Below are 12,398 nucleotides of genomic sequence, written 5' to 3' on the forward strand. Positions count from 1 at the left end.
CTGTCTCTATCTGTGGGATTCGTCATTGTGACTAGGATGTGTCTTGGGGTATTTTTCTGGGGTCTCTTTTGGTTGGTACTCTTCAAGCATGCAGGATTTGATCACATATATTCTTTAGCTCTGGAAGTTTCTCTTCAGTGATGTTCTTGACCGTTGATTCTTCCTGGAAATTTTCTTTCTGGGTCTCTGGGACTCCAATGATTCTTAAGTTGTCTCTGTTGAGCTTATCATAGACTTCTATTTTCCTCTGTTTTCATTCTTTGACTAATTTTTCTATTGTCTGTTCATTTGCTTTAAGTTTTTTTTTCCAATCTCTCCCGCTGTATGGAGTTGTTATTTATGTCATCTTCCACAGCACCAATTCTATTCTCAGCTTCTTAGCCTGTTGGAGAGCGTATCCATTTTGTTATTCAATTGGTTTACTGAGTTTTTCAGGCCTGTTATTTGACCTGTTATTTTAGTTTGGAGTTTTGTGATTTCTGTCTTCATATTTTCTTGGTTCTTATTAGTGTTCTGTTCAACTCGATCCATGATTTCTTTGAGTTCTTTGAGCATCTTCTATATTTCTTGTCTAAACTCCTTATCTGAGAGATTGATTAGTTGGTTGGTCATTTTCTGGTAATCAGAATTGTCATCTTCATTCTCTATGTCTGATGCTGGTCTGCATAGTTTCCCCATTGTCACACTTGTATTGTGGATATTTCTACATGTTGTGGTGGTATTCATTGGCTAAATGATGTGTGTGGCCACGCTCCTCTGGCTCTACCCTTTCTGGGTGGGTCAACTTGCCTCCAAGGAAGGGGAGCCCTCCATGGATGAAGCATCACACAGGATCAAATTTTAGGCCCAAGCATGCAGCAGAGAAGGCAGTCTGGGGAGAAATGCTGGGCTTCATTGATCCAGCTCAGTTCTTAGTGTGATTTTTTCTTCTTGTTGCAGTGGTGTTCTTTGCTTAGAAAGAGTGCACGGCAGCGTAGTGAAGCAGAGCTAAGTGCTCTTCTGGAGCCCTAAGAGAGCAAATTTTCTGGGCCCTTTTCGGCCCACTCCCAAGAGGTTCAGGAGACAGGACAGGAGACAAACACACACAGGCAAAACTCACAGATTCTCACAGTCGGGCCCCACTGGGCCAGCATAGATTTTCCCAGCCTGACATCACAAACAGGGGACCTGCCTTCTGTGAAGTACTGCTTATAGCCGGTTTTCACTTTAGGAAGCAGTTCCTTGGCATCCCAGCCCCTTGAATGAGCCTCTGGGAGAGCAAATTTTCTGGGCCCTTTTCGGCCCACTTCCAAGAGGTTTGGGAGACAGGACAGGAGACAAACACACACAGGCAAAAATCACAGTTTCTCACAGTCCGAAGTTGCACAATTTCATTGGAGTTGATACTTCCAATGGGTATATCAGTTGACCTTCCCATTAGAAAATTGCTGTGGCTCTCTTAAAACTTGATATTTTTATATTTTAATTTTTTCTAAATTAATGAATAAGTTCAAAGCTAAGTTCTAGTTGTGTTCAGGGGACCATATGTGGTGCTGGGAATCAAACTGGAGCCAGTTACATATTTAAAAAGTTGTTTTAAATGGAAAAGTGTTTATTATAGAACAATAAGTTAAACAAAAAGAAATCAGCCTGAAATAATTTTAATGCAATAAAAATAAATATTCAAGTAGTCAAGCTTATAAAAGATTGTCCCAGAAATAAACTTAAATACAATAAAAAAGTACAATTTGGTGGTAATTCAATCTTTATCTAAAAATGATTGTAATGTTGTCATAATACTGCTTTCTCATTTTGAAAGAGCATATAAATATAATATTTCTTGATGTTTGGAAAAATTGTGCTACAACTTATTATTCTGTTTTCTAAGTCTTCATCTGGCTCCAAGTAAACTGTGTTTATTTTTCTTCATTCCTGCTATTATTTTTAACATTATTCCTTTTTGGTAGAACACCGTGTACTTGACCTAGAAAATAGTGTATGTGTGTGTGTGTGTGTATGTATGTATGTATGTATGTATGTAAATCAGGATAGAGGGTGTGAAAAGAAAACATTTCAAGATTTGTACCTTTAATTAGATAACATGTTTATATTACAAAAAAACTGCTTTTCATAATTCATAGCAGAGGAATATGAATTTGTGTATATCACTTGAAGACTTCATATATTCATGTTTAGGAAATTAACTTAGATGAATACTGGTCTAAGTAGTGAAATTAAAGCGAAATTACTTTTTTTTTATTTTGGGACCACACTCGGCGGTGCTCAGGGGTTACTCTTGGCTATCTGCTCAGAAATAGCTCCTGGCAGGCCGGGAGACCATGTGGGACGCCGGGATTCAAACCAAACACCTTAGGTCCTGGGTCAGCTGCTTGCAAGGCAAACACCTCTGTGCTATCTCTCCGGCCCGAAATTATCTTTTTTTTGGGGGGGGGCACACCCGATGGTGCTCAGGGGTTACTCCTGGCTATCTGCTCAGAACTAGCTCCTGGCAGGCACAGGGGACCATATGGGATGCCGGGATTCGAACCAACCACCTTAGATCCTGGATCAGCTGCTTGCAAGGTAAACACCGCTGTGCTATCTCTCCAGCCCGAAATTACATTTTCTTTTGGTGCTGGTGAGGAGGGAATAAAGATGATTGGACCACATCCAGCTGTGCCCAACTCCTGGCAGTGCTCAGGGGACTCGAAGTGGTACTGAGTCACGTGCAAGGCAGTGCTTTTCTCTTACTCTTATACAATCTTTCCAATTGACATTCATTTTTGTATTTTTGTAATTTTTTAAGTTAAAGAAACATGTTCACAATAGTGTGCTAACAATTATAATCTTGGTAGAGATGAAATTCTTTAAAATATGGACTTGCATTTGTAGGGAAAAGAATTAAAATACATCAGAAAAGTTATAGTATAAAATTAAATAGAAATTTATTCCTGCCCACATATAACCTTCAGAAGGGGAGCTATATTCCATCTGTTTCAGGTTAGCTTTAGCAGCCAACCTGTGGAAACTTCTAGAATAAATTATTAGGTTCCCACAGGTACCCAAGTAGATTTGTCCTTTCCCCCTGTCCTATTATTGACCAAACTTCTTTCTATTCTATTATTTTCTACCTCAATCAACTTTTCTGAATTTCTCTGCCATATTCTACTGAAATATTTCTTAACCTCAGTACAAGAACTCTGCAGCAGGTTTCAGAAAAATAACCAGGATTTTACCTTTAACAGACAGTCCAGGAATGGAATTGTGATATTTTTCTCTGAGTCTGAAAGCCCTGGTTGACACTGTTACCTTATATCCATCTGCTGTATGTATATCAGGTGTCTTTATGATCTCTGAGATTTTAGTGTGAACATCTCTGTGCTGGGACAAATGGGCCTTTTGTGCATTCTTTCCCTTTCCCACATGCTTCCCGGGTAGAATCATGATTACTCAGAGCAGAAGTGATTTGCTGTGTTGATATTTGTTCTTGCTCTTCTTGCCTGAAACAAGGCCATTTTCCAGTCATCTCACTATTTGGGCTCTTTGTTGATTCATATATTAATTTGTAAAGAGGTTGTTGCTGCGTTTCCTTCGATTTTCAATACGATGTTAGTTTATATTAAGAGTGTTACATTATGAGCTCAAAGACAGGAAATCGAAAACAACAACAACAAAGTAAAACTTGATAAATAAAACATTTAAAAAATTAAGATAAAGGGGCCAGAGCAATAGCATTTGCCTTGCATGTGGCTGACTCGGATTTGATCCCCAGAATCTCATATGGTCCCCTGAATCTGCCAAGAGTGATTTCTGAGTGCAGAGTCAGGAGTAATCTCTGAGCACTGCTAGGTGTGGCCCAAAAAGCAAAGTAGTAGTAGTAGTAGTAGTAGTAGTAGTAGTAGTAGTAGTAGTAGTAATGATAATAATAATAAATAATAAAATTATTATAAAGTCTTGTACAATGAAATCGGAGTGCAAACCAAATAGGATTTTCAACTTGAATGCTCTTCCCCCAGGAGGCCTCTCAGAAGAATTTTCCAAGCAAAGGTTGTCTTCTTGGGTGCCTTTTCTGCAGGGAGCTGTATCACTGCAGTCTTGGAGGCTCCTATGGTTTCCATCTGCTTAAATTTGAACTAAGGAGTGGGTTTGAATCTACTAATTAAGATTTTCCTAATTGTGTAAGCAGAATGTCATCTGATACTATTTTTCTCTCTATGTGTCTGGAATGGGCCCAGAGGTTTCATGAATCTCACTTCTTAATAAACTGAGCTTTATGGAACACTGTTACGATTTGAGGGCACTTTGTTTAAATATCAGCCTTATTCCCCACCATCTTATCAGCATTATTCTTTCTTCTTTGTGTGGTAGGTGCCTTTCTATCTTAAGTTGCTGGCAAGAATATAACAAGTTAACCCTCTGATTTTCAAAATATGGATACTGGGGCACCTGGAAATTTACTGGAAATTAAATGATTGGACCTTTGTCCAGACCCACTGGAGGTGAATCTCTAGAGATAGAACCCAGCATTCTATTATTTCAAGCCTTTTATTGTGATTTTGATGCAGATTAAAATTCTAGAAACTGAAATCTAAGCTTGTGAGCAATTACCATGATATGTGCAATCAAAGTGATATTTGTAAGGTGTCATGAAAAAATATGACTTTATGTTTTATAATTTTTTCCAATTTATATTTTGGTATACTTTTAACATACTCAACGTGGCAGGTTCTTTGTATATGTATGATTTATCAATAAGTGCATGTTATATATGAGTAGTACATATTTAAATTTTTATTACTAGGATGCATGATATGTAAAGTGGGAAGAATGTTTATCTAAATACAGTATTTTAAACTATGTTCTACATAAAATGGATCCATTGGATATAAGCAATGCTGTAAATTTACACTAATGTATTTGCATTATTCCTTGCTTCCAAAATGCTTTATGGATAATGTTCACTGTTCTTATGCAGAAAATTCTCACATTCTCAGTGAAGTAGTAAAAAGAGGCCTCTGCATTGTTTCCTGAACTATTTCCTTGGGCAAAGAGAGAATAATGATGTCTCAAGAATAGACCCACAAACCACAAACAATATCAATGGCAGCTTTCAACTGCTCAGTGCATTTGTTTTGGGCATGTAGAAAAGGAAACAAAGAGCTAGACAAAGAATTTTTCTATTTTGACTCATTACTGTTCTCTTTCCTATACTCAGTGTTCTGTATAGATGGAGGGACTCCTGGGGGCTTAGAGGACACCCTGCACTTCATGGCAATTTCCCACTTCCCCACATTTACCAGCTTGTGCCCCCTCTGACACTAGGCTCCCTTTGTGTTATGCATTACCCTGAACTAGAAAGAAAACATCATTGTGGACCTATTATAATGAAAAAAATGGAAGAACTAAGAATAGGACTAACTTGTAAACGATAATAATTTAAGAACTTAATAAAAAATATAAAAAAAGGATTGTTACAATTATTATAACATTTTATATAAGTGTGTTTTCAATAACTATGCCTGGGATAAATGAACATGTAAATACAGTTCTGTTCCTGAGGACTAAGTCCCAGTAATTTTTCCTAGGAGTGCAAAGCATAAACATAGGTTTGAGTTTTATTATAGCATTTATTATTTTATAATTTTGAATATGTTCCATAACTTCTCTTACGCCTCATTTCCTTTGATTTGTCAATCAAAGATAAGGATAGTAATTGCTTTATAAGCTTATTGGGAGAATTAGGGAGAGGTAGATGCTTAAAAGCAGGATATCTCATATATAGTGACTTCTGTTTAATGTTTACTACATTGTATTTTGAAAATACTGAATCAAATTCCAAAAAATAATAGTGTACACCTACTCTCAATTTTTTCATTGAAGCTCACAAACCTTTTCCTGGTCAAGGCCTAATGATCTTAAGTGATTTATGCGGTTTTTTTTAATCAAAAATAATGCCTCAATTTTTACCTCAAAGACTGACCTAAACATTTGTTAATGACTCTCTCCTCCTTCCCATATGTCTGTCTACTGAGAGAGCTATTTCTGTTCCTGAGCTAACTATTGGCAAAAAATGCAGAACAGTTTCATTCTGCTTCACTTAATGGCACACTGTATTTCATCATTAAGAAAGAAAAAGAAATTGTATGTGCATCTCCATAGTGATTCCATTTAGTTGAAAACCTTATGGTAGTAAGATGATAATATGTCAAGGAGGGAATAAAAGGATTGCAAGTCTTCTAGCACCACTCAGAATATTAATTTGTCTTAGATGTAATATGTTACCATCAAATAAAATCTCATAGGACAGTAATAGAAGTTTCCATGGATTCTTTAAAACTCCAGACTAGTAATGCTTTCCATCCTCCCTAATTTCATCCTTTTTTGAAGACTTTTTTCATCCTTTTTTGAATACTAGTATAAAATCAACAAATATTCTTTAAATTATTAAGTAGGAAGAAAGTCTAGGGATAATGTGCAAAATTCAACTCCCTGAGTCACTTCTCTACATATTGTGCTGTTATGTCTCATAGTTCCCACGTATACTTCACTAAATCTTTTCAGCAGTGCTATATGTATAGGTATTAATGATCCTAAGTTAGTATTTAATGCACTGAAAAATGACGGAGAAGTAACTATGAAATTTTCCTAAAATTTCAGAGTTACAAAGAGCAAAATCAAGATATTAATCCAGAGTTGTTTGAGTCTAAACCACTTATGCTTTATGTGGGAGCGGAAAGGGTAGCCTTTATGTGAATGTTTTTTACTTCCTTTGAGAAAATGTGAGGAACTGCAGAAAAGTGGGTGACACCTCTTCAATATCAGATTGTTGTTGTTTTCCCTCATTAGCTTGAATGGTCTAAAGGCAATGCTGTGGAGTCAGAATGATAGATAGTTCAGCAGGTAGTGTACTTGCCTTGCACATAGCCGACCAGGGTTCCGCTCATGGCCTCTCACATGGTCCTTTGACCCCAATAGGAGTGATTTCAGAGCACAGAGTCAGGAATAACCCCTGAGAACCACTAGGTATGCTCCCTCCAAGAAAACCAAAATAATACTAGTCATAAAGTAAAAAATATAGTCATTAGCTTTTTCCTGTGAAAATATTACTCGTTTCACATTGGCCAATATACACCATCGACCTATCCCTTTCTAATGATAACACAAAATTGGGGGGCAAAAAAGACAGGTCACACTTCCCAATGTTAGTCTTGAAAACTCAGTATAATTCATTTCAAAAAACACAGATGGAAAGCCTAGTGCCTACCCCAGAACTGTACTAGAAAAACAGGAGTAATGAGGGAAATTTCCTATTTGGGGGGGATACTAATCTGGGAGAAAAAATATACTCAAATAATAATAATGCATGTTCCTGATATTAATATTCCCTTTTCACTTGTTGCTTATCTACATAAAATGGCTGTTGTGTATATGACTTTTTATTTGGTTTGAGGCCATGACCATCAATGCTCAGGATTCACCCTTGTCTCTGTGCTCAGGGATCACTTCTAGGAGGGCTTGGGATACCTAGGGATGCTAGGGTCTAGGACCCAGAAGATGACTAAATGTCATAGATCAATTTTTCTGTAAGCTTAAGGCCACATATTTAAGGTCTGATACTCCCAGCAAGCACAGGTTTGAGCTTGATAGTTTAACTGTGAGGAATCCCCAGAAAAAGTCCAGAAGACAGCTCTGTGTCATAGGGCTGGAGAGAGAGTACAACACATAGGGCCCTTTCTTTGCTGGTAAATGACCCAAGTTTCATCCTTGAAACCTCATAGAGTCCCATGAGCCCAAATGGTCAGGGTACATGTCAAAAAGTAAATTTTATTCCTGATGTTTTGCATGAAGTGAACTTGACCTCCCTAGCTAGCATAGGAAAATAAAAATTAATGAAAAAAATGAAACAATGGTGAAACAAAGATGATGATGGCAGAACTAGCATTGTAATTATAGCCTTTAGATCTCTAATTTAGCATCTCTTATCTACTTTGTAAAGATACTTAGGAAAATCATAAATTGATATCCTCTATGAGCCAGATAGCAATCCATTTAAGTATTAAAACTTATGGGATAAATAACATAAACTTTCTTACCCCTAGTGAATTTATTGAGGGTAGGAAGAACTCATGATGAAATATGGTAGTTTGCATGAATAAAGGTATCGGTCTCTTGTTTGCATAAGGCATTTGCCTTTTTTTGTAGAAAATAACTTTAACTCCATTTGAAAATACACTTTTCCATATTGACAAGTGTCAAATTCTAAAACTTATTTTAAAATGACAATATAACTGCATGCTAAGAAAAATAGTAATACTACAGAATCCTCTTAAGACATGATATTTTGGGGCCGGTGAGGTGGCGCTAGAGGTAAGGTGTCTGTCTTGCAAGCACTAGCCAAGGAAAGACCACGGTTTGATCCCCCCGGTGTCCCATTTGGTCCCCTCAAGCCAATTTCTGAGTGCTTAGCCAGGAGTAACCCCTGAGCATCAAATGGGTGTGGCCCAAAAAACAAAACAAAACAAAAAGACATAATATTTTAAGAACTTTTGGAAATTCTGTTTAGGAGGCTCCCTCTATCACCATGGGAAACTTCCTACCCTTTCCCCAGTCTATTGTTTTAAATAAAATCTTTTTTATGTGAATTTAGCAGGAAACCAATAAAGAACTTCTAGCAATAAGTAGGAGCCTGGCACTGAAAAGTTATATTATAAAATTCTTTTTTTTAAAAAAAAAAAAGAGGTTATGAAATGCATGGAGTCAAAAATAATATAGGAGTGAGGTATAGGCTTTGTATATACCTAAGTTAATTAGATTCCCAGAACTGCATGTCTCCTCTCCCACCCCATGCAGTTTCATTGTGTTTAGCTCTTCACTAGATTATGCTAAACATCACTGAGTATATTCTTGGTGGTCCCTACTACCAGTGTCTACATAGAACTGTTGTCTCTATCCCTATCGCTATCAACCAAACTGGGCCAAAAAAAGATGGAATGGCCTCAGGATCCTTGAGCAGCACCCAAAAAAGCTCTAACTCTTTTCTGAAGCTTTAATGAAAGCAGGGAATGAACCAGATAGCTCCATTGGTGCACTAAAATTCTCATAGAAGCAAGCAATCAACAGTTCATTTTATTATTTTTTTTTGAGGGGGGGGACCATACTCAGTGGTGCTTAGGAGTTATTCCTGACTCTGCACTAAAAAATTACTCCTGATTGTATTCAGAGACTATATTGGAATGCCAAGGACTGAATATACCTAGATATGCTCTGTGCAAATCAAACACCTTACTTCTATACTGTTTCTTCAGCCCTAACAAAATGTATTTTAACCATATTTCTAAATCCTACCTGAGAAGTATTTCTTTAATATTTTTGAGAACCTAAAATAATAAAATTGCAGGACTATGAGGTCATGTTTGGACCATTTTTTATCCCACCTCAGATAGGCTCTTTGGAAATCTTTTATATCAGGTGAATGAAGTACCAAAGTTTAAAAATCTTTATTTTAGAAGTAAAAATTATTTCACAAATTAAAATGTAGACATACATGTTTGCTTCTTTTATAAATAGAAGCATATATCTGGGGGGATAATTCAAAGGGCTGGAGTTTAAGCAAGGCCCTGAGTTTAAGTCCCTGCACATTATGCTCCACCACACCCCACACTTCCAAATATAATGCTGGTGGCTCTCTAGCCTGAACTGTACCACAAGGTCCACTGAACCTGAGCAGTGAAACATGAAGCAGTGAAATTCAGTGCAAGACCCAGTACTACCTAGAATGAACTGGGGTTTTTTTCTCATACACCACTGGAGATCAGAAAGAAAAACATTGAGAGAATCAGAGAAATAAATGGAAAGGTTAAAGACTCAAACCAAAAAGCACCGGAGTGTATGATAAGAGGTCAAGATAGAATCAAAAAGATAATTTCTTTTGAGTATCAAATCTTGCTTTATGAAAGTTCATTTATTTTTGACCAATAGTCATCAAGACAGGAATGGGGCTTGTGTGAGAGACAAGTCCTTGAATGTCAGAGACATGAATTCAGATTCTCAGTAATGGGGGGGGGGAATCCATTATCAAGTATCAAAACAAAGAAATCATGATATACAGACATTAACCCCTTTGACCTCTTATACCCTAAGAAATGCCCAAAAACCCCTTAAGAAGTCATTACCTATTCCCAACTCTCCTTGTGATGTTTTAAACATGTCTTAAGTAATAAACAATAGATGATATATAATTCAATAGAATCTACAAAATACTTTTAGTCTTATTAGTATTATTTCATTACATCAAATATAATAATACCAGGAAATAGTAGCTATTGAATTCTTGCTTGTTTAAATAAATATACACATAATAGGATATTATACTCAGTAGTGTTCAAAGGACCCAGGTACATGCCCAGTGACTTTCAAGGACCATAATATGCTGTGGTCAAACTCAGAAGCAGCAAAAAGCTATACTTGATTTTACTACTTGAACTAGCTCAGTGACTATAACTTTATATATATATATATATATATATATATATATATATATGTATGTATGTATTATATGTGTGTACTTTTCAAGTATATACATATATATTTATACTTTTCATATGGATAAAGAGTAATGGTGCTCTTTATCAATATGGTGTTTGATCTTTCTACCCATTATTTATCAATTCAGTTGAGTCAAATAGTCTAGCCTAGAGAGCAAACCAAAAGATGGAGAGCAAAATTTGACCCCAAAGCATAAGAGGTACTGGCCCTCTGAGCCCTAGTGCTTTTTGTGAAATACTCAGTTACCACCAAAAGATAATTGACTTGCACTTCAGGTTCTACTTTGCTGTTTAAAGTTGTTTCATTTCTGACTGAACCCATATAGCTCCAGGGCAGAGTTTGATCCTGACTCCTGTTCAGGAGTAGGAAGTCACTGGAGCCATATGTTCCATGAAATTATATGCTGTGAAGTGAGGGGAATTACTGCAATTACTTCTTCAAAGACTCCTGAGGGAACCAAACTGCTATGACTTTCTGTGAAGAAAATACAAGAGGTTTCAACCTCAAACACAAGCTTCATATAAACTCACTAGAGAAAATCATAAGAAAAATGTAGAAAATAGGGGAGTCAACTATTATAGAGATACCTTGAAAAATGACTTGCCTCTTTTCTTTGGATTAGGACACTTTCATACAACAATGTTTATTTAGATAAGAAATAGTATAGTCATTTAGGGCTGGATAAGTGATGTAGCGGTAGGTCATTTGCCTTGCATGCAGCTGACCTAGGGCAGACCTTGGTTCAATATCCTGGCATCCCATATGGCCCCCCAAGCCAGGAGCGATTTCTGAGCACAGAGAGAGAGAGAGAGAGAGAGAGAGAGAGAGAGAGAGAGAGAGAGAGAGAGAGAGAGAGGTGTCTAACTTTCCGTGGATTATGAAAAGTCATGGGGTCACCTGTAGAAGTCTCCTTCACAGAAATGATGGGAAAACTGGCCTTGGAGGTGTGGCAGAACTTGGCACAGCATTAGGGAATGTCCTTCCTGATCAGTGGAACACATCTAAGAGAATAGCATTGTGTGTATTTAAAGTAATACCCTAGTGATTACTATCCTGGAGTAAATCATGCAATCCCATTCTTTGGGGGGTGGGCACACCCAGCGGCGCTCAGGGTTTATTTCTGGCTCTGTACTCAGAAATTGCTACTGGTAGGCTCAGAGGACCATATGGGATGCTGGGATCGAACCCGGGTCCATCCTGGGTTGAAGCATGCAAGGCAAACGCCCTACCGCTGTGCCCCATGTAATCCCATTCTAGCTCAGAACTATTTCTTAGTTTGCTGTTTGTTCAGAAATAGCAAAACAAAAGAAAACACACCACTCTTCAGGAGCCTTACCTTGTCTTTAGGCTGAATAGTCATCAGAACTGAGGCTGCAAAAAAGAGACTTGCATTGCCTTACTGAAAGAAATCTGGTTCTTATGATGCTCATCACTGCTAGTTGACAGTCCTCAACTGTCATCACCAAAATCTGTCTGTAGGTCTCTCCTTTTTTCTATTACCAATGCTTATTTAACCATAAACAATATTTAGGAACGGTAGTCATGTCAACAGTATTTTAGAATATGCAACTAAGAAAAGCATTCAAGAGAATGCAAGGCTATGTAAATAGAAATTTGACATGTTAAGACGGATTGTAATGAACTTCTAACACTCCTTCACAGTTTTCACTTGTTTTCTCACACATGATTTGGTCCTTGCAACAACCTTGAAATACTTGAACCATAAATAGCTGTTCTCCCTATTTCATAGCTGAAGAGACTGAGTCTCAGAAAAATTAAAATGCTTTTCCTAGGATTATAATTCTAAGTAGTTCAGTCTATATTTAGAACTAAGTTTTCTGACTCCAGACCCATTTTCCTTTTCTTATGTCTTT

At 37.1% G+C, this 12,398-nt stretch overlaps 1 protein-coding gene across 1 annotated transcript in view; it reads left to right on the forward strand.

Annotated features, from left to right (window-relative positions):
* Positions 1–12,398, forward strand: part of RGS7BP (regulator of G protein signaling 7 binding protein) — a 130,235-nt gene that overhangs the window by 58,178 nt on the left and 59,659 nt on the right. The gene's annotated exons all lie outside the window — the stretch shown is intronic.

This window comes from Suncus etruscus, chromosome 2, assembly GCF_024139225.1.
Source record: "Suncus etruscus isolate mSunEtr1 chromosome 2, mSunEtr1.pri.cur, whole genome shotgun sequence".
Lineage (NCBI taxonomy): Eukaryota > Metazoa > Chordata > Mammalia > Eulipotyphla > Soricidae > Suncus > Suncus etruscus.